We start from the raw sequence: 21,336 nt of genomic DNA, 5'->3' as shown, positions 1-21,336 counted from the left end.
AGTATAGAGGGGGGTGGGAATATGAAGGAACAGGAGCCAGAGGTAGGTAGCTGGGTGACGGTTAGAAGGAGGCTTAGAGGGAAGAGCCTTAGAGAGTTGGTACATCCCAACAAGTAAGTCAAGTTGAATGATTCTGGGGAAATCAGCTCAGGGGTGGCAATGCTGGAATAGACTTCCTCCTCTAACTGCCAGGGGAATGACTGCTCCAGTAAGGATGGAGGTAAGGATACAGGCAGGATTCAGAAGATACTGGTGGCAGCGGACTCAATTATTAGAAGGACAGATAGGGCAATCTGTCACAAAGACCACGATCGCCAAACGGTATATTGTTTACCGGGCACTCAGGTTCGGCATATCACTGATCAGATGGACAGGTTATTTGGTGGGGCTGGGGAGGACTCAGCTGTTATGGTACACATTGGTACCAATGACAAAGCTAGAGGAAGATGGGGTGTTCTAAAAAATGATTTCAGGGATGTAGGAGCTATATTGAAGAAAAGGACCTCTAGGATGGTACTCTCTGAATTACTGCCTGTACCTTGAGCTACTCCAGAGAGGCAGCAGAAGCATAGGGAACTTAACAAGTTGCTGCAGGAAGGAGGGTTTTGAGTTCCTGGAGAACTGAACTGACTTTTCAGTCAGTAACTGGCTCTATAGTAGAGACAGACTGCAACTAAATGGGGACGGTGCAGCCCTGCTGGGGGAAAGGATGGCCAGAAAGTTAGAGGAACTTTTAAACTATGGGGGGGGGGGGACCAGAGGAAGCTTTTCCAGCTAGTAAATAAATGGCAGAAAGTAGAACTGTGGTCATTTTAACTGGAGTGCCTAAAATCAACATGTGTGGGCTGGAAGAATCCTACTGCAGCTTCAGAACAAGTAGGAATAAAACAATATATGGCTGTACAAAACTAAAAGGCATTCTCACTAATGCTAGGAGTCTGGTGAAAATGAAAGGAACTGGAACTACTGATGTATGAGGAGAATTCCGTCTTCATGGGAGTAACAAAGACTTGGTTTGACAGTACACATGACTGGCTTGCGAGCATACTCCCTGTATTGAAGGGACAGGGTAGGTTGTAGAGGGAGAGGAGTGTGCATGTACGTCAAGAGTGAGATGACGGTGAACACGAGGGATGACATTACTAACAGGGCAATGAAAGGAGTGGAATCCTTGTGGCTGGAACATCAAAAGGAAGAAACAAATGAGAAATGAATAGTGGCGGTATGCTACAAGCCCCCTACCCTGAGAGATGAAAATAAGACCGATCTCCTTTAACAGTTAGATATGGAGGTGGAGCAGGACAATGTAATCATCTTGGAGGACTTATTATCTAGATATTGATTAGGCATATTGAACTGCTCTTCTAATGCCCTGTACACACGGTCGGATTTTCCGGTGGAAAAAGTGCGATCGGATTGTGTTGTCGGAAATTCCGATCGTGTGTGGGCTCCATCGGACTTTTTCTGTTGGAATTTCCGACACACAAAGTTTGAGAGCAGGCTATAAAATTTTCCGAAAACAAAATCTGATCGGTTAAATTCCGATCGTGTGTACACAAATCCAACGCACAAAGTGCCACGCATGCTCAGAATAAATTAAGAGACGAAAGCTATTAGCTACTGCCCCATTTATAGTCCCGACGTACGTGTTTTACGTCACCGCATTCAGAACGATCAGATTTTCTGACAACTTTGTGCAACTGTGTGTATGCAAGACAAGTTTGAGCCAACATCTGTCGTAAAAAATCCATGGATTTTGTTGTCGGAATGTCCGATCAATGTCCGATCGTGTGTACAGGGCATAAGGCTCAACACTTTTTAAATGTCTCGAGGGACAATTTTATGTGTCAGTTGGTGGACGCTCCAACTAGAAACAAGGCTCTGTAAGAATTACTAATCACAAACAACCCAGAGCTGATAGTGGATGTGGAAGTAAGGGAAAACTTAGGAAACAGCGATCACCGAACAGTTACATTCACTGTAAAGCACAGGAAAAGGGAGGGTAGAACAAGTACATCCAATTTCAGAAGAGCAAACTTTACCAAACTGTAGTCCATACTTCATGGTATTAAATGGGAAGTTATTCTAGAAACAAAAAACACAAAGGAAAAGTTATGCCCCGTACACACGGTCGGACATTGATCGGAAAATCTGACAACAAAATCCATGGATTTTTTCCGACGGATGTTGGCTCAAACTTGCTTTGCATACACACGGTCGCACAAAGTTGTCGGAATTTCCAATCGTTCTAAACGCGGTGAAGTAAAACACGTACGTCGGGACTATAAACGGGCCAGTAGCCAATAGCTTTCGTCTCTTAATTTATTCTGAGCATGCCTGGCACTTTGTGGGTCGGATTTGTGTACATGCGATCAGAATTTCCGACAACGGATTTTGTTGTAGGAAAATTTTATAGCAAGCTCTCAAACTTTGTGTGTCGGAAATTACGATGGAAAATATATGAGCCCACACACGGTCGGAATTTCCGACAACAAGGTCCTATCACACATTTTCCGTTGGAAAATCTGACCGTGTGTACAGGGCATAAGAGTGCTTTAAGAACATTTTAAGTAGTGACAGGGCTGGACTGGGACAAAAATTTGGCCCTGGACTTCACCCAGACTGGCCCACTTTGACAGGTCTCTCCCATGCCAGCTTGCCACCCAAGCCCCCCCCCCCCCACTAGCTATTAGCCGTTCTACATTATTTCTCTTATAGGCAGTACCAGTGGGGAAGCTAGACATTATTTCACCTGGGGCAAAGAATCAGTTTGGCGCCCCCCCAATGGAACAAGATTAGGCAGGAAAGTGAGGCCGCCCTCCTTCCAGATCGTATGATGAGCTTCTAAGTGTTGACTCCTGAGCATCATGTCTGTATTCAGGCACGCTGCATAAGTAGCCAGGGAGAGGAGGTGAGCACTGCGGGGGGGACAGAGGACTGGAGGGAGGCAGCGGTCCACTGTCACTGAAATCGGCCCACTGAGCCATCGGCCCACCGGGAAACTCCCTGTAGTCCCAATGGCCAGTACATGCCTGAGTAGTGACATTAGCCAGTTTATTCCAATGGGAAACAAATATAAAAGAACTGAGGCTAAACCTGGGTGGCTAAATTCAAGTGTAAAAAGGCGAAAAAGAGGAAAAAGTGCCCTTATATATTATATAATATAAGGCTGAGGGGACACTGTCAACATTCCAGCACCACAAAGATTGCAATAAGAAATGTAAGAGCGCAATCAGGGCAGCAAAAAAAGACAATGAGAGCAGAGGAAAGTAAAAAGAATCCCAGCATTTTTTAAAATATATTAATAGTAAAAAAGCAAAGTCACAGCATTTTGGTTCCATAAAGGATGATTAAGGGAAGTTGGTTACAAGTGACAAGGAGAAGACAACTGTATTAAATACAGTCTTCTCCTAACATTTACTATGAAAAAGGAGGGGCATAATAAACAAGATGGTATTGTTAGCAACACAGCAAGGTCAGTGTTCTAAAAGACTGTAAAAACAAAATGCAAACAAATCACCAGAACCAGATGGCTTGCACCCAAGAGTCTCCAAAGAACTTAGCCAGGTCATTGCTAGATCATTATTCCTAATTGTTAAGGAAAGCTTGCTGACTGGAATGGTACCAGCAGATTGGCGTAAAGCTAACATGATACCAATGTTCAAGAATGGACCGAGATATATAACTGGAAGCTACAAGCCATTCAGACTAATATCAATAGTTTGTAAACTATTGGAGAAGATGATAAGGGACTATATCCAGGAATTTGCAGAAAAGAATAGCATCATTAACCACCTCAATACAGTGCACTTACACCCCCTGCCTGCCCAGACCAATTTTCAGCTTTCAGCACTCTCACACTTTGAATGACAATTACTCAGTCATGCAACACTGTACCCATATGAAATTTGAGTCCTTTTTTTCACACAAATAGAGCTTTCTTTTGGTGGTATTTAATCACTAGTGGTTTTTTTATTTCTTGTGCTATAAATAAAAAAGTCTGTAAATTTTGTGAAAAAAAATGCCTTTTTCTTTGATTCTGTCATAAAATTTTGCAAATTAGTTGTTTTTCTTCATAAATTTTGGCCAAAATTTATACTGCTACATATCTTCGGTAAAAATAACCCAAAGATGTGTAAATTATTTGGTCTTTGTGAAAGTTATAGAGTCTACAAACTATGGTGCCAGTCACTGAAAATTGATCACATCTGATCACACCTGATGTACTGAAGGCCTATCTCATTTTTTGAGACACTAACAAGTCACGAAAGTACAAATATCCCCCATATGACCCCTTTTTAGAACGTAGACATTCCAAGGTATTAAGTAAGTAGCATGGTGAGTTTTTTTAAGTTGTAATTTTTTCCCACAATTCTTTGAAAAATTGAGACTTTTACACAGCTTGGCCACATACAAAGGCCCCACATTGAAGTAGCATCTTCAGGCATTCTACAAGCGTAAATGACACATCTCATTTCTCAACCACCTATTACACTTTTGAAGGCCCTGGAGCACCAGGACAATGAAATTGCCTCCAAAATGACCCCATTTGGAAATCAAACACCCCAATGTATAATGTATGAGGCATAATGAGTCTTTTGAACGGTTCATTTTTTTGGAAGTTTGGAAGTTTTTGGAAAATGTGGAAAAAAAACGAAAACGCATTTTTTTTACACAAAGTTGTCCATTTATCAGATATTTCCAACATCCCCAAATGACCCCTTTTTGGAAAGTATACATTCTAAGGTATTTAGTATAAGGCATGGTGAGTTTTTTGAAGTTGTAATTTTTTCACACAATTCTTTTTTTTTTTTAATCAATAATTTTTATTAATTTTACATAGTATACATTGTACAATTGAACATTGTACGTCGTGCATGACGTAAAAGTGGACAATGCATTGAAAACAGCTCCACATTGGGTAGAGTAAAACTTTGTCCATACACAATGAATTAATGCATTGAGTACATAATAACCAGTATCTCTAGTAACGGTATACTGTAGTCGTTGCTGATCCACTTCACTAGTGTGACACCCCAAGTGGGATCACTAGAGTCACAGGAGTGAAGTGGACCATCTGTGTTAGTGCATTCCAAAGAAAGAAGAAAGAAAATGTTCTGGAAGGTTGTTAGTTGAAAATATACATGTAAACATACTCTATTCATAGTATTGCTCGGTCAAGAGGAAGGGGTTTTAATGCAGTAACTTAGACGTGAATTGCGCAGCCTCTAGTCCAGGTGGTCCATGGTTGCCAGCTGGATTGTATTTTTTTATAATGGTTTGTGTCAGAAGCAGATGTGTGCTCATAACTGTAGTGTAATGATACCAAATCTACGACTTGGGTTAGGGTTAAGGATGTGTCTGACTTCCAGTGTCTAGCTATGTTAAGTTTAGCTGCCATCAGGATGTGGGTGGTCACTATTCTAAAGGGGTGAGGAAGGTCCTCAATAGTAAGATTCAGGATCGCAAGTGCTGGGGAGGGGGGAGTTTTGATGTGTGTAATGTTTGAGATTAGCTGGAAAATACTATCCCAGTACGTTTTAAGAAGGTGGCATGACCAGAAGATATGGAGAAGATCTCCTGGGGATGAGTTGCATCTCCAGCAGATATTGGGGACTTGAGGATTAATAGACGTGATTCTGGCTGGGGTCATGTACCAACGCAGAGAGATTTTTTGCGCTAGTTCCCAAAGGGCCGCGCAATTCGTGGCCTTGTACGTGGATTTGAATGCTTGATGCCATTGATTGTCTGTGAATTCGTGATTCAGATCTATTTCCCATTTCTTGTGAGGCTTTAGTTTGGTGAAGGTATGTTTTTGGTGTAGGGAGTTGTAGAAGTATGAGATTCCTCTGAGATTTGTGTTAGGGTTGGTGAGATAATCCCAAGTCTTGGGGTGGATGTTGTACAGAGGAAGGGGGACCGTTTTGAGGCAATGTTGTATACGGAGGTAGGTGAAATATTCAGATGTGGGTATTGTATATTCAGATTGCAATTGGGAGAATGGTTTGAGGGAGTTGTCTTGCAGTAGATGTTGTAGGGGCCCTACGCCCATGTGTGTCCATGAGGTTACTGGTAGTTCAGGTGCTATATGTTTCAAGGAGGCCAGAGGGATGTGTGTTTGTGGTTCATGGGGGGTCTGGTTCATTGAGATGGATAGTTTTTTCCAGGCTTGCGCTGATGCTTTAATAGTTGGAGATAGGGACTTTGGGATCAATGAGCCCAGTGGGGTGCTCAGTAGCCAGGTTTTCAGGTCTGTTCTTGTAATTGAGGAGCATTCAATTTGCCCCCATAGGGTAGTTGGAGTTGGATGGAACCAGCAGGGTAGTTGGGCCAGAATGGCTGCTATATGGTAGTCTTCAAAATCTATAGAGCTCGTGCCCCCCACTTGCTTATGTTTAGTCAGTTGTTGATGTGCACACCTGGGACGTTTACCGTTCCACAGGAGTTTGTTGTACATTGTGCGTAGGGATCTAAAAAATGTAGCAGGTAGTGGAATTGGTAGGGTTCTGAAATAATAAAGTATTTGGGGTAGGCAGACCATTTTAAAGGCCGCAAGCCTTCCTGTCCAAGACAGCTCTTGTTTTGCTATTTGTTGTGTCGTTTGCTGTATAGTCTGAAGTAATGAGGGAAAATTACTTGAATAGAGGTTTTTAGTGTTCCTTGGGAGTTTGATGCCCAGGTAGGCAATATCAGTGTCTGCCCATACAAAAGGATATTGTAGTTGTAGAAGATTTTTTATGGTGGCGTTTATATTTATGTCTAGGATGCAGGATTTGGATGTGTTCACCTTGTAGTAGGAGATCGAACTAAACCATTGGAGCATATGGTGTACCTCAGCCAGGGAAACAGTCGGGTCGGATAGGATAAGGATGATGTCATCCGCAAATAAGCTGATCTTATGGTGCGTAGTTCCAATGTGTAAGCCCGAGATGTTGGGATGAGAACGGATACTTTCTGCCAGGGGCTCCATGAGCATATTAAATATGAGGGGAGATAGAGGGCAGCCTTGACGGGTGCCATTGGTTATGGGGAATGGGCAGGAGAGCATGCCCTCTGTGTAAACCTGAGCTTCAGGGTTGGAGTATAGTGCCATGATGGCTCTAAGAATCAGACCCTGGAATCCAAACTTTTGGAGTACCTTTTCTAGATAGGTCCAGTGCACCCTATCGAACGCCTTCTCTGCATCCAAGGATAGGAGCAGAGAAGGCGTTCCGGTGGATTCAGCATGGTGGATCAGGTTTATCATCCGTCTGGTGGCGTCAGATGGTTGTCTACCTTTTGTGAACCCCGTCTGGTCATGGTGTATAAGGGTGGGCATAATTTTGATCAATCTTGTTGCTATGGTTTTTGCGTAAATTTTAAGGTCGAGATTAAGTAGAGAGATTGGGCGGAAATTTTGAGGTATATTCGACTGTTTCCCTGGCTTTGGCAATGTTATTACCAACGCGTTCAAGTATTCTTTAGAGAAAGCAGAAGAGGAGGCAACGTGGTTATATAATTCCGTTAAGTACGGGGTCAAGTGGGGTGAGAATTGCTTATAGTATTCCCCAGTTAAGCCGTCAGGGCCTGGGGCTTTGCCGCTAGGTAGTGAGGTAATAGTCTTCTTTATTTCTATTTCTGTGAAGGGGGCATTTAAGGTATTCAGTTGGTCTATCGTCAGTGTGGGTAGCTTGACTTTCCTGAGAAAGTGGTCAATGTCGTCTGGGGTGGGCTGGGGTGTGAGCGGGTCTTGTTTTAGATTATATAAGTCTTCATAGTAGGCGCTGAAGGCATTAGCTATGTCTTGGGGGTTGCTCAGCGGGGCTTTGGTATGAGGGTGGATAAGTTGAGATATTTTGGCTTTGGTTCGTCTGCCTTTTAGTCTTTGTGCTAGTTTCTTTCCTGCTTTGTTAGAGGTAGAATACGATGTAGCCTTAAATTTTTTCTGGAGGAATTCGTAAGAGTGAAGGAGTAGTGTTCTAAGTTCCTGTCTAAGGGTCAATAGGTGATTTGTCAGGTGGTCTCGGGTGTCAGATTTGTGTCTCGATTCTAGGGTTGCTATTTGGGTTGTCAGGTCGTTTATACGTTGCGTCCTCTTTTTCTTATGGTGGGAACTTAATTTAATTAACATGCCTCTCATGTATGCTTTGTGTGCACTCCACACCACGGCAGGGTCGGGCACCGAGCCTTTGTTTAGTGAAAAGAAATCAGTTATTTGTTCTGCAATAGATGGCGCATATTGATTGTGTTGAATGATGTGGTTGTTTACTCGCCATAGAAATGTAGTTTTTTGTAAGTTAGAGTCTTGGATCGTGATAGAGATTGGGGCATGGTCCGACCATGTCGTGGTGTGGATTGTGGAGGCAGATACATTTTGTAGAATAAACTTATCGGTTAAGAACAGGTCTATTCTTGAATAGGAGCGATGCCTGGAAGAAAAAAAAGTATAGTCCCGTTCGGAGCCGTGGTGACAGCGCCAAACGTCGTAGAGGTCTTGAGAGGAGATGAATCTTTTCAGAGGTGAGACTCTTCTGGTTGCCGATGATGTTGAGTCGATGGATATTTCAGGGACGAGATTAAAGTCTCCACATAATATCAGGTGACCTTTTTGGATGTGCTTGGCTTTACGCAGGACCTTGTGGAGGAATTTAGTTTGGCCAGAGTTCGGGGCATAAAGGTTAATTATGGTATAGGTCACTTTGTTGACTTTGCAAGCAATTATGATATAACGGCCTTCGGGGTCTTTTTCGATATCTAAAAGTAGGAAGTCCAGTGAGTCTCTGATTGCAATCATGACCCCTCTGGTTTTAGTTGAATGGGTGGCGTGGAACATCTGGGGAAAGCGGTTGTTCTTGCATAGGGGTGTATCATTGGTGAGCAGATGTGTTTCCTGGGCACAAAGGATGTCGCTGTGAAGATCTGTAGCGGATCTCCACAGTGAGTGTCTCTTGGCAGGATGATTGAGGCCGTTGGTATTTAATGACAGTATAGTGAATGACATTTTGTGTCCGTGGGGGTGTTGGGTGTTGAGTGCAACACTTACGGTTCGTTGCTGGAGGATGAGTCTGATGGCAGGTGGGGTCGGTTGCTTTGATCCTGAGGCGGAAGTCCGAGTGCAGATGTGTTGAGGCACTGGTATAGGGATGTTGATGCTTCTGTTTGCAGGTGAGTCTAGGAGCTAGAGCGCAGTGGTGTTCCAGTGGCAATCCAAGGGTCTGAAATAGAGGTGGACTAGAGTGCTGCGGATAGAGCAATACGTCAGTAACCAGTAGAGAAATGCATTGACAGAGTACTGGTATAAAGAGTGGAAACTAGTGGAAAAGGAACTTGGGTTTTTGGTTCGCAGTTGTTGGATATGATATTGCTGTATTATTCAGCTAGCGCGAATATTAGAGGGGGTGTTTGACACCGTTAAATCCTCTACGTGGGGGTAAACAGAGTCAGTATCACCGGAGGGAAGGAGTTAAGGTGTCGGACTGTCAGAGCTCAGGGGATCTGTGGGATGAGTTGTCGGCCATTGTTGTGTAGATGCGAACATCCTCAGGTGAGAAGATGGTTTTGTTGTCTACGAGGAGGTAAGGCACCGTTGGTTAGTGCGGTAGGGGCAGCCATATCAGGGATTATGCTCCAGGAGTGGAGGAGCTTTAGGCCTTTATCTAGGTCTCCTATTGCATGCGTCTGACCATTGCGGATAACAAGGATGGTAGCTGGGTGGCGCCATTTGTATGGTACTTTGTGGTTCTGCAGACCTTTGGTTATCGGGTTCAGTTGCCGACGCAGTTGGAGGGTGTACTTGGACAGGTCAGGGAAAAGTTGTATCCCAGTATAGGGGCTGGGTAGTGGAGATTTTGCTCTAAGGCCCATAAGGAGCTTTTCTTTGGTTTGGTAGAAGTGGACCCTCATTAGTACATCTCTAGGGACCGAGGCTGCCAGGTGGGACGGTTTGGCAATTCTGTGTATTCTGTCAATAATGGCGTCTCTGGGGGAAGCTTCAGGTATCACTAGATGTATTAATTCTTTCGCGTAGCGTGGTAGGTCCACTGGGAGTATGGACTCCGGGACTCCCCTCAGTTTAATGTTGTTCCTGCGTGACCTGTCTTCTAAATCCGCCATTTTGGCGCGCATCCATGCCTGTTCCTCCTTGATATTGTCATAAGAATCAATCACTTCATTTACTGTGGAAGTACAGGCCTGTATACCCCTCTCAGCATTAGTCATTCTGTCATCTAGCTTGTGAATGTCAGCGGTGACTCTGTGGAACATGGATGAAAGATCATTCATGAGGGAGGATTGAAGGGACAGAAGCATGTCCTTCAGAGTTGTGTCCATGACTGGCTGCCCTGATGTGGGGAAGGAGGCCATGGAGGAATGCAGGGCCTGGTCTATGGAGAAGGGGATGGGAGCCTGGGCCTCAATTAGCTGGCGCTGTGTGTGCAGCGTCAGTGTATCTAGCCTCATCCGAGCTTTTGCTGGGCTGCTGGGGAGAGGGTCACTCTCTGGGGCTTGGTACTTGTCAGGAATCGTACCTGTGGAGTGCTGTGCGTCCTGGAGATCATCCGGGAGGTCCGTGTATGATTCGGACGGCGCGGCCTGGTCGGCGCCATCTTGGGAGTCCCAGCCCGCCGGCTTGTAGGCGAATTCTGTTAGTTTTTGGGGCTTGTGCTCCGTAAATCTTTTCCTGGATGGCTGCATCTTTGTCTCCTGGGTGCCTGGAGCGAGGATGGGTGCGGATAGAGTCGTGGTGTGGGCCGATTACGCTGGATTGTGTCCCCTGGCTGCTGAGCTATGCAGTTAAGCGTCCATCTTCAGCTCCGGTTGGCCACCACAATTCTTTGCAAAATCAAGATTTTTTTTTTTTTTTTTCACAAAATGTTCATATTAGCAGGTTATTTCTCACACACAGCGTATGCATACCACAAATTATAACCCAAAACACATTCTGCTACTCCTCCTGAGTATGGTGATACCACATGTGTGAGCCTTTTACACAGCCTGGCCAAATACAGAGGCCCAACATCCAAGTAGCACTATCAGGCATTCTAGGAGCATAAATGACGTATATAATTTCCTGGCAACCTATCATTTTTGAAGGCCCTTCATATTTCTAACACACAGCATGTACATACCAAGAATTACAATCCAAAATAAATTCTATTGCAGAAAGGGTAAAAAAAGCATTACCTGTGCTTTTAGTAGTATCCAGAGGAGAGAACTGGTCCAGGCAGCAGGCAGGGATGTGCTTAGCGACAGCAATAGTAATTATCCAGGCAGCAGGCAGGAATATTGTCTATAGTCAGCACAAGGATATTGTCAGCACAGCACTGTCCATAGAAATTTTCCAGGCAGAGACAGCCAGCACAGCCATAATATTGAATCCTGGTACACTGTTACCTGCAGACACTCATTGTACCACTCTCCAGCCCTTCATAAACATACTGCCTCTTGCTACAGCTAATTATTTGCATAGTCCAGGTAGCGGTGTGGTCCATACATGCAGCAGGCAGAGGCATGATGGCAGTAAGTCAGCAGCTGGCTGAGGGCCACAGTCAGGTAAGATCTGTGTGCAGGGGCACAGGGGTAGAGGCTTCGACCCACCCAAATCTCTATGAAGCCTCCGGACTCCAGACCCTAATCTGGAAATTCCAAAACCCGGAGAAAACAAAAAAAAAATAGTTTTCTCCATCCAGAAAAACAATTCTGGAGCCCCTCACATATGTGAGACCCCTGTGTACTACAGTAGCAGGGCAACAGATCAATCCAAGCGGTAGGCAAAAGCATAGTCCATAAAACAGGCCAGGGTCAGTTCACGTGCAAGCAGTCCAAGTGGTAGGCAGTAGCCTAGTTGATAAAACGGGCCAGGGTCAGTTCACGTGGAGGCAGTCCAAACGGTAGGCAGAGGCATAGTCACAAAACAGGCCAGGGTCAGTTCACGTGGAAGCAGTCCAAACGGTAGGCAGAGGCATAGTCAAAAAACAGGCCAGGGTCAGTTCACGTGGAAGCAGTCCAAACGGTAGGCAGAGGCATAGTCAAAAAAGAGGCCAGGGTCAGTTCACGTGGAAGCAGTCCAAACGGTAGGCAGAGGCATAGTCTAAAAACAGGCCAGGGTAAGTTAACGTGGAAGGCAGTGGCATGGTTATTTGGGGAAGCATGGAAAATGGTCAGCACAGATGATGAAAATGAGGAAATGGTTAAAAATATGGGCTAATATTTTAGGGATGTATGATAAAGTTGAAAGCATTCACCAATGCAAAGGCCAGGTTGGGAGGGACACTGGGGACAATGGTAGCTGGTATCTTTTTTAAATCCTCTTTTGGTGCACACGCAACATTTTTTTGCCGTCTTCAGCCTGCTTCAGATGGTGGAATGTTGAAGGTGAAGTGGCGCTCATGAAGTCGGCAAACAGCCTCAGAGCGAAGGTCATCTGGGGGGGTCTTTGGTGATAGATGAGGGACATAACAACTTCTTCTATTAATTATAGGAAGGGGGCGGGGCTTTCTGTGGATTTGGTGTAGACTACGTTGGAATTATAAGTGGCCAAATGGATGAGATAAATTGCTACCTTCTTGTACCAGAATCGGGACCTCCTTATCGACAAATAGGGCTGAATCATTTGATCATTGAAATCCACCCCCCCATGTAGAGATTATAATCTTGGACACATACTGGCTTTTCAATGGGACCTCGTCTTCTTTGAACCTCAATTGTAGTGTCATCATGGATGGTGGACATCATGTTCCTTTTATCCTTCCACCTCAATGCCAGCACTTCATTGTATCTCAATGCTGCTCTTTCCCCCTTCACAGCTTTTTGTTTGCTAGAGATTGTGGGAAGCCCTTCCTATTTTTCTAGAGGTTCCACAGGCCAGGGTTTTTGCAATGTATAGGTGTTTGAAAAGGGGCAGGCCAGTGTAGAAATTGTCAAGGTATATGTGATATCCTTTGTTCAGAAGTGGGTATACCAAGTCCCATACAATCTTTCCAGTTGTGCCCATGTAGGCCGGGCACTCAGGGGGCTGGAGCTGGGAATCCTTTCCTTCATATATGCGGAATGCATACAAATATTCCGTGGCTCTCTCGCAGAGCTTGTATAATTTTACTCCGTATCTGGCCCTTTTGCTAGGAATATATTTCTTTATTCCTAGCCGGCCTGAAAAGGGTACTAGGGACTCATCGACACATATATTCTGATCGGGGACATAGAGTTCTACAAATTGTTGGGAAAAGAAATTGGGCGAAGTTTATATAATTTGTCGTAATTTGGATGATTGCGGGGAGGTCACTGGGTGTTGTTGAAGAAAGCGCATTATCATTTTGTATCGGGACCTGGCCATACCGCAGAATAAATGGGCATGTTGTGGATGAGGTTGGTGGACCAATAGGCATGTCCTTCATTTTTTTTTTGTAAGCCCCATGTTTACGGTGAGGCCCATAAACAATTTGAACTCCTCCAAATTCAGATCTCTCCACTTAAACGGACGGGCATAGGATGATTGGGGGTTGTTGGCAATATACTGCTAGGCATATAAATTTGTCTGGTCCATAATGAATTGCAGCATAGTGTCAGGTAAAAACAGATAAAAAAAAATTGCTGTGAAATTTTGGGTTTTGGCCTGCACACCTGGCTGTGATGTGAAAGGGGGAATAATTGGTGATCCCGAGTCGGATAGCAGCCATGTTGGGTTGGCAAGACCATCTGGCATATATGTAGAGGCCCTGGCTCTTGGGAGACGTGACACTCCAGTAGTTGGGGGATTTGAATCTTCTGTGCTGGTACTCAGGCATGATGTAGCAGCACTGGTACTGGGTCTGGGCATTTGTTCCTGGGGCCTATCACCGGCGGCAGCGCTGGTACTGGGCATTTGTTCCCTGGGTTTATCGCTGGCGGCAGCGCTGGTACTGCGCCAGGGAATTTGTTCTTCGGGCCTATTGCTGGCAACACCGTTGGTACTGGGCCTTGGAATATAATCGTGGCTTCCAGAGTGCCGTGCCCTTTTAGGAGGGACCCATTCTTCCTCTGAATCATTTGCCGATTCACTATTTGGTTCAAATGCCGAATTTGATTTGGAATCAGAATTGGAATCTGATGAGAACTCCCCGTTGCTCTCATCAGTCATGGAGAGGATCTGGATTGCCTCCTCACTGGTGTATAATCTTTTTGGACATGACTCTGATGGCTGTGTGACAGGTGGCAGGTGACGGTCACTGATTGGCTGTGAGATGGGTGGCAGGTGATGTTCAATGATAGGTGATGACGGTGTGACAGGCGATGGTCACTGATGGGTGACAGGCCACGGACAGTGATGGGTGATGGTCACTGATGGGTGATGGTCACGGATGGGTGACAGGCCACGGTCACTGATGGGTGATGGGTGCACCGATGAGGGTCACTGATGGGTGACGGGTAATGGCTGATGTCACTGATGGGTGACGGGTAATCGCTGACATCACTGATGTGTGACGGGTGATGGCTGATGGTCACTGATGGGTGAAGGGTGATGGCTGACGGGTGATGGCTGACGTCACTGATGGGTGACGGGTGACGTCTGACAGTCACTGATGGGTGATGGGTAATGGCTGACGGTCACTGATGGGTGACGAGTGATGGCTGATGGTCACTGATGGGTGATGGGTAATGGCTGACGGTCACTGATGGGTGACGGGTAATGGCTGATCTCACTGATGGGTGACGGGTAATAGCTGACATCACTGATGTGTGACGGGTGATGGCTGATGGTCACTGATGGGTGAAGGGTGATGGCTGATGGGTGACGGCTGATGTCACTGATGGGTGATGGGTGATGGCTCATGGTCATTGATGGGTGATGGGTAATGGCTGACAGTCACTGGTGGGTGACGGGTAATGGCTGACATCACTGATGGGTGATGAGTGATGGCTGATGGTCAATGGGTGATGGGTGATGGGTGACGGGTGACAACTGACGGTCACTGATGGCTGACGGGTGATGGCTGACGGTCACTGATGGGTGACAGGTAATGGTTGACGGTCACTGATGGGTGACGGGTAATGGCTGACGTCACTGATGGGTGACGGATGATGGCTGATGGTCACTGATGGGTGACAGATGATGGCTGACAGGTGACAGCTGACGGTCATTGATGGGTGATAGGTGATGGCTGACAGGTGCACCGCTGACAGACACTGATGGCAGTCTTATGTGACAGGTGCACTTTATGGGGTGACTGTTGGGTGACAGATGACAATGGGGGGGCGATGGGACAAGTGTTGTGCTTGGTGCAGTACAATACAGATACAGATCAGTAACTCACTGCTCCTGGCTCTTCTCACCTTACACTGGAAACGGTGTGTGAGGAGAGAAGAGCTGGTAATGTGTTTATTATCATCACGACCAATCACGTGGTAAGTAGCCATGCCTAATGGCTGTTTACCCCCCTCGGTGGCGAGCAGTGTCTCCGTGACACGCTGCCACCGAGGGTACAGGGATGCTCGCACACAATTGCGCGCATTTCCTGTCTAAAAGACAGGGCGTCATATGACGCCCTCCCAGAACGAGAGCCGCGGCGCCTGGCCATTATATGATGGACGGCAGGCGGCAAGTGGTTAATAGTAACCAGGCATAGATTTATGAAAGACCGTTCTTGCTAGACAAACCTATTAACATTCTGTGAGAAAGTGAGTTGTTATCTGGATAAAGATAGGCTGGGGGATTCAGTGTATCTAGAGTTTGCCAAAGTTCTACCAAACATGCAAACTCTATTAAAGTCTATGGGACAGGAACATGAAACATCAAATGTCCTCATGTTGATGGGGACAAGGGCCTCTTCTCAAAAACCCTGGGCTGTGGTTGTCGGGGTCTGTGGGTGAGGGGCTTATCAGAATCTGGAAGCCCCCTTTAACAAGGGGGCCCCCAGATCCCGCCCCCCTATGTGAATGGGTATCGGGTACATCGTACCCCTACCCATTCACCAAAAAAGTGTCAAAAAGTAAGAAACACAGGAAACAGTTTTTGACAAATCCTTTATTAAAAAAATAATTAGTGTCCCTTGATGTAATCCATTGTCAATCACGTCGCCCGCCACCCCCGTAAAATAGAAAAAAAAAGCTCCACCTCCTGGGAGGCCACTGGCCATTTGCCCCCTCTGCTTTGACAGTTCTTATATAGGCAAGGGGGGCACCTGGTTATGTCACCCCGTCATAAGGGGGCGGTGCCACTGGGTGAGGTAGCCAGGTGGCCCTGCCCCTTGCCTATATAAGAACTGTCAAAGCAGAGAGAAGACAGACAGCCGGAGGCCTCCCAAGAGGTGACAGCATTTTTTTTTGCGGGCGAGGTGATTTACAATGGATTACATCGAGGGACACTATTTTTTTTCCTTTTTTAATAAAGGACTTGTCAAAAACTGTTTCCTGTGACTATTACTTTTTGACACTGGGGAATGGGTAGGGCTACGGTGTACCCGATACCTATTCACATGGGGGGTGGGATCTGGGAGCCCCCTTGTTAAAGGGGACTTCCAGATTCCGATAAGCCCCTCGCCCACAAATTCTGACAACCACAGCCCATGGTTGTGGGGAAGAGGCTCAACATGGGTACAAGGTGCATTGGGGGGCACCCCAAAGCACCCTCCCCATGTTGAGGGCAAGTGGCCTGGTATGGGTCGGGGGGCGCTCGCTCGCCCCCCTTTCTTGGCCTGCCAGGCTACATGCTCAGATAAAGGTCTGGTATGGATTTGGGGGGGTCAAGCCATTTTTTTTATTTTGGCATGGAGTTTCCCTTAAAATCTATACCAGACCCAAAGGGCCTAGTATACATTTGGGGGGTGACCCCATGCCATTCTTTTTTAAATTTTGGCGTGGAATTCCCCCTAAAATCTATACCAGACCCAAAGGGCCTGGTATGGATTTTGGGAGGGACTCTATGTTGTTTTTTTTCTTAATTCTGTCATAAGGTTTCCCTTAACCACTGCAGTACAGGGCACTTTCACCCCCTTCCTGCCCAGAAGAATTTTCAGCTTTCAGTCCTCTCACACTTTGAATGACAATTACTCGGTCATGCAACACTGTACCCAAACAACATTTTTATCACTTTTTCACAAAAATAACGCTTTTTGGTGGTATTTGAACACCACTGGGTTTTTTTGTTTTTGTGATATAAATTTAAAAAAAGCAACATTTTGAAAAAAAAAAAAAACACTTTTTTTTAGTTTCTATTATAACATTTTCCAAATAAGTATTATTTGTTCATAAATGTGGGCTAAAATTTATACCGCTACATATCTTTGTTAAAAATAACCAAAATTAGTGGATATTTTTTAGTCTGTGTGAAAGTTATAGAGTCTACGAGCTATGGTGAAAATCAGAAAAAATGGATCACACCTGATGTACTGATAGCCTATCTCATTTCTTGAGGCCCTGAAATGTCAGGAGGGCAGTACAAATACCCCCCAAATGACCACTTTTTGGAAAGTAGACAGTCCAAGGTATTTAGTAAGAGGCATGGTGAGTTTTTTGAAGTTGTAACTTTTTCCCCACAACTTTTGGGAAAATGAAGAAATTAATTTATTTTTTACACAAAATTCTCATAATAATAAGTTATTTCTCACACACACAGCATATGCATACTTCCAATTACAAACCAACATACATTCTGCTACTTCTCCTGAGTATGGCGATACCACATGTGTGAGACTTTTTACAGTCTGGACACATAGAGAGACCCAACATGCAGGGAGAACCATCAGGTGTTCTAGGGGCATAAATGACACATCTAATTTCATTCCTACCTATCACACTTTTGAAGGTCCTGGAGCACCAGGACAGTGAAATTACCTACAAAATGACCCCATTTTGGAAAGAAAACACCCCAATGTATATTCTATGAGTAATGGGCTGGAAATAGATACTCAGGTACTATGATGGGCTGCAGATGGGAGGGAGTGTTCCGGCTGGCATCATTTTACAATGCGCCAGTAGGGAAGTGGTTACAATCCAAATAAGACACAAAGGGTCCCCCCACGCTGGTTATTCCTCATTTTTTTAAATTTACATTCTTTTTTTACAATTCTTTCTTTTTTATTTAGCTCTAAGCGAATAAGCCTTAACAACCTATTGCCTGTGCGCTCGGCGGGAAAACATCCCACTAAATGCACAGAAAGTTTGGGTGTTAGGAGAGTACCTGAATGGGTGAGGTTCAGGCCAAACTTATGCTTGGTCAAAAACATTCCCACATTCCTAGTGGTGCCTGAACACTGTAACCACTCACAGTTACTCTTGCTGGGCACAGGGATGGGCCATGCTGTTACAAAATCAGAAGAAAAATGAAATTACATGCACCTGTCAAATAGGTGCAGAAAAATTGGGCCTCTTTTGCATGTTGTGGCTCAATAACATGGGCAGCACCGTAAAAAAAGGAGAAGCATGCCCCGTCTGCAGAGGATGCATTATGTCCGCGACCATAGACACAGAGACACGCTGTAGACAAAGAGGCTGTTTGCCCTCTTTTATGCCGCGTACACACGAGCGATTTTGCCATCGGAATAAACTCTGAAGGTTTCTCCGACGGAATTCCGCTCAAGCGGTCTTGCCTACACATGGTCACACCAAAGTCCGACCGTCAAGGATGCGGTGACGTACAACACGTAAGATGGGACTAGAAAAAGGAAGTGCAATAGTCAGCACACCACCCTTTGGGCTCCTTCTGCTAATCTTGTATTTATCTCATGTTAGTAGAAGTTTGGTGAGAGACGATTCACGCTTTTCAGCTTTCGTGCTTTTCAGTCCGTTACTGCTCTTCAGTTTGTGCTTGTGGGTTTGTATCTGCTTTTCAGAGCATGTAGACAGTTTGCTCCTTTTTTTTCAGTGTGTTATTGTCCGCTCATTTCTGATTTTCAGCTCACTCTTCACAGGCCTTGCTGTTCTTCAGTGCGTTCTTTTAGTTCATTCTGACCAGCCGACCTTTTGGAAGCCATGTTGCAGGTACGTACGCGTCGTAGAGTTCGTGCTGTGTGGGGGCTTAGCGATGGGGTTCATTATTTGACCCAAGCCCAGTCCATGAACAGGGTGAGAGAAGTTAATGGACCAAGAATTGGTTACTCCAGCATGACCAATTCTCTCATTTGCCTTTGCTTCGGAAGATTCAGGAGAATAACCCTGATGATTTCAGGAACTTTCTCAGGATGACGGACCCTGTTTTTCACCATCTGCTGGGTTTGCTGACCCCTTATATTAGCAGGCAGGATATCTGCATGAGGCAAGCCATCTGTCAGGGAACCGCCGGCGCCAGACCTGGGCGTTTGCATGCGCCTATGCGCCTATGCGCCCCTGTACGAGCATTACGGCAAAGTCCTGCTGTCTCCAGGCGTCAGCGCGGCGCTCGGGCGCGCGCGGGTGCGTGGCGCTTGTGCGCACGCGTGTACGTGCGCACGCGTGTACGTGCGCACGCGCGCGTTCGCGTTAGCGCCGTTTTGGCGACAAAGAGCGCTTAAAGGTTCCCCTGTGCCACTGGCACATTGCTGCTTCGTCTCAGCTCTGTGATTTCTGCAACCTGCATCTGATTGTTTGTTCCTGATTTGACCCGGCTTGTCTGACCATCCGTCCTGCTCCAACCCGACCCAGCCTGCCTGACTATTCTACTGCTCCAGCCTGATACTGTTGCCGACTGCTTCTTGCCTACCGACTCTGCCTCTGCCTGCTGTTATTGCCTGCCTCACCTACCTGCTGACCCGGACTATCTGACCTTGCTTGTGCCTGCTGTTGTCTTGCTGTTGCACCATCAGCTTCAGCTCCAGTGATCTCTGCATCTCAGTGTTCCAGCCTGCTGCTTCCAGTCTCCATCTGATCTGCAGTCCAGCCATCCCTGAGGGATCTCTACCCTTCTTCAGCATCAGAGACTCCACTCCACAGGCACTCCTACCCCTCTGCGCTCAGGAGACCACTGTTCCCATTCCAGTGACTCCTGAACCAGCGCTGTATGAGAGGCCTTCTCCTACAAGTCAGGCTCTACTACCAGGTACCTAACAGTACGAAGCAGCCATGACTGAGCCTGCAGGAGACACCTCTCCAATGAAAGAGATATGTACGCATCTGGCTGCCCTCACTCAAGCAGTGCAATCTCTTCAGGACAACTACAACAGACTGGAGGGACAAGTTCAGAACCTTGCAGGGTCTAACCCGATGGTCTCCTCTTCAGCTGCAGCTCCAACACAGACTGTTCCTGCCCCTTCAGTTGTGATGCTTCCACCTGAACCGAGGGTTCCAATTCCTGAAAGATTCTCCGGAGACCGGGCTAAGTTTCGGGCCTTTCGCAATGCCTGCCAGCTCTATTTTGCCCTCCAGCCCCGAACCTTCTCTCTGGAAGTCACCAAGGTGGGATTTGTAATTTCCCTCCTGCAATGAGAACCTCAGACCTGGGCCCACCGTTTACTTGAAGGGGACTCTGCTCTGACCCAATCTTTATCATCTTTCTTTGAGGCCATGGCGCAACTTTATGAGGACCCCCAACTAACCGCCACAGCTGAATCAGCTCTGTTCGCACTCCAACAAGGCCGCAGACCCGCTGAAGACTATGTTACTGACTTCAGGCATTGGAGCGCGGACACACAGTGGAATGATGCGGCCTTGCGCCACCAGTTCCGCATGGGTCTATCCGAAGGTTTAAAAGATGAGCTTGCTCGAGTGGGTGTTCCAGATACTCTCGAGGCCTTGATCTCCTTAACCATCCAGATTGATCGCCGCCTCCGAGAACGTCGATCTGCTCAACAGACCCGTCCAACCTGGATGACAGCACGAGCTCCGGTTCCTGCAGCACGCTACTTACCCTCAACCAGTGTGAATCTTGCACATGTCACACCTGACATCTCTGAACCAATGCAGCTAGGACTGATGCGACCTGCTCTGTCTTCCGAAGAACGTGCCCGACGTCGGCAACTCAATCTGTGTCTCTACTGCGGAGGAACCGGGCACTATGTTCAGAATAATAATAATAATAATAAGTAAGTGTCCATCTCCTGTGCATACCAATCTCTCTGCCTTGTCTACGAATTCTACCCACCTAGCCATTCCTCTCTCGTTACAGCTCCATGAAGAGGTAATCCCAGTCAACGCCATTATTGACTCCGGAGCATGCAGTTGTTTTATTGATCTAACTTTTGACAACCAACACAACATCCCCTTACGGACTAAAGCCCATGGACTCTCTGTATTTCTTGCTGATGGCTCCCGCATCAGGTCCGGACAAGTAACACAAGAGACTCTGCCTTTACCTGCCACCACCCTTTCCCAACATAAGGAACTGCTGATCCTTGATGCCATCACCTCTCCTATGTTTCCCATCATCCTGGGCATTCCCTGGCTGCGGGCCCACAACCCACACATCCATTGGGT

Source organism: Aquarana catesbeiana, linkage group LG04 (assembly GCF_042186555.1).
Source record: "Aquarana catesbeiana isolate 2022-GZ linkage group LG04, ASM4218655v1, whole genome shotgun sequence".
NCBI classification, from domain to species: Eukaryota; Metazoa; Chordata; class Amphibia; order Anura; family Ranidae; genus Aquarana; species Aquarana catesbeiana.
The sequence above is the reverse complement of the archived record's forward strand: the minus strand, read 5'-3'. Positions refer to the sequence as shown.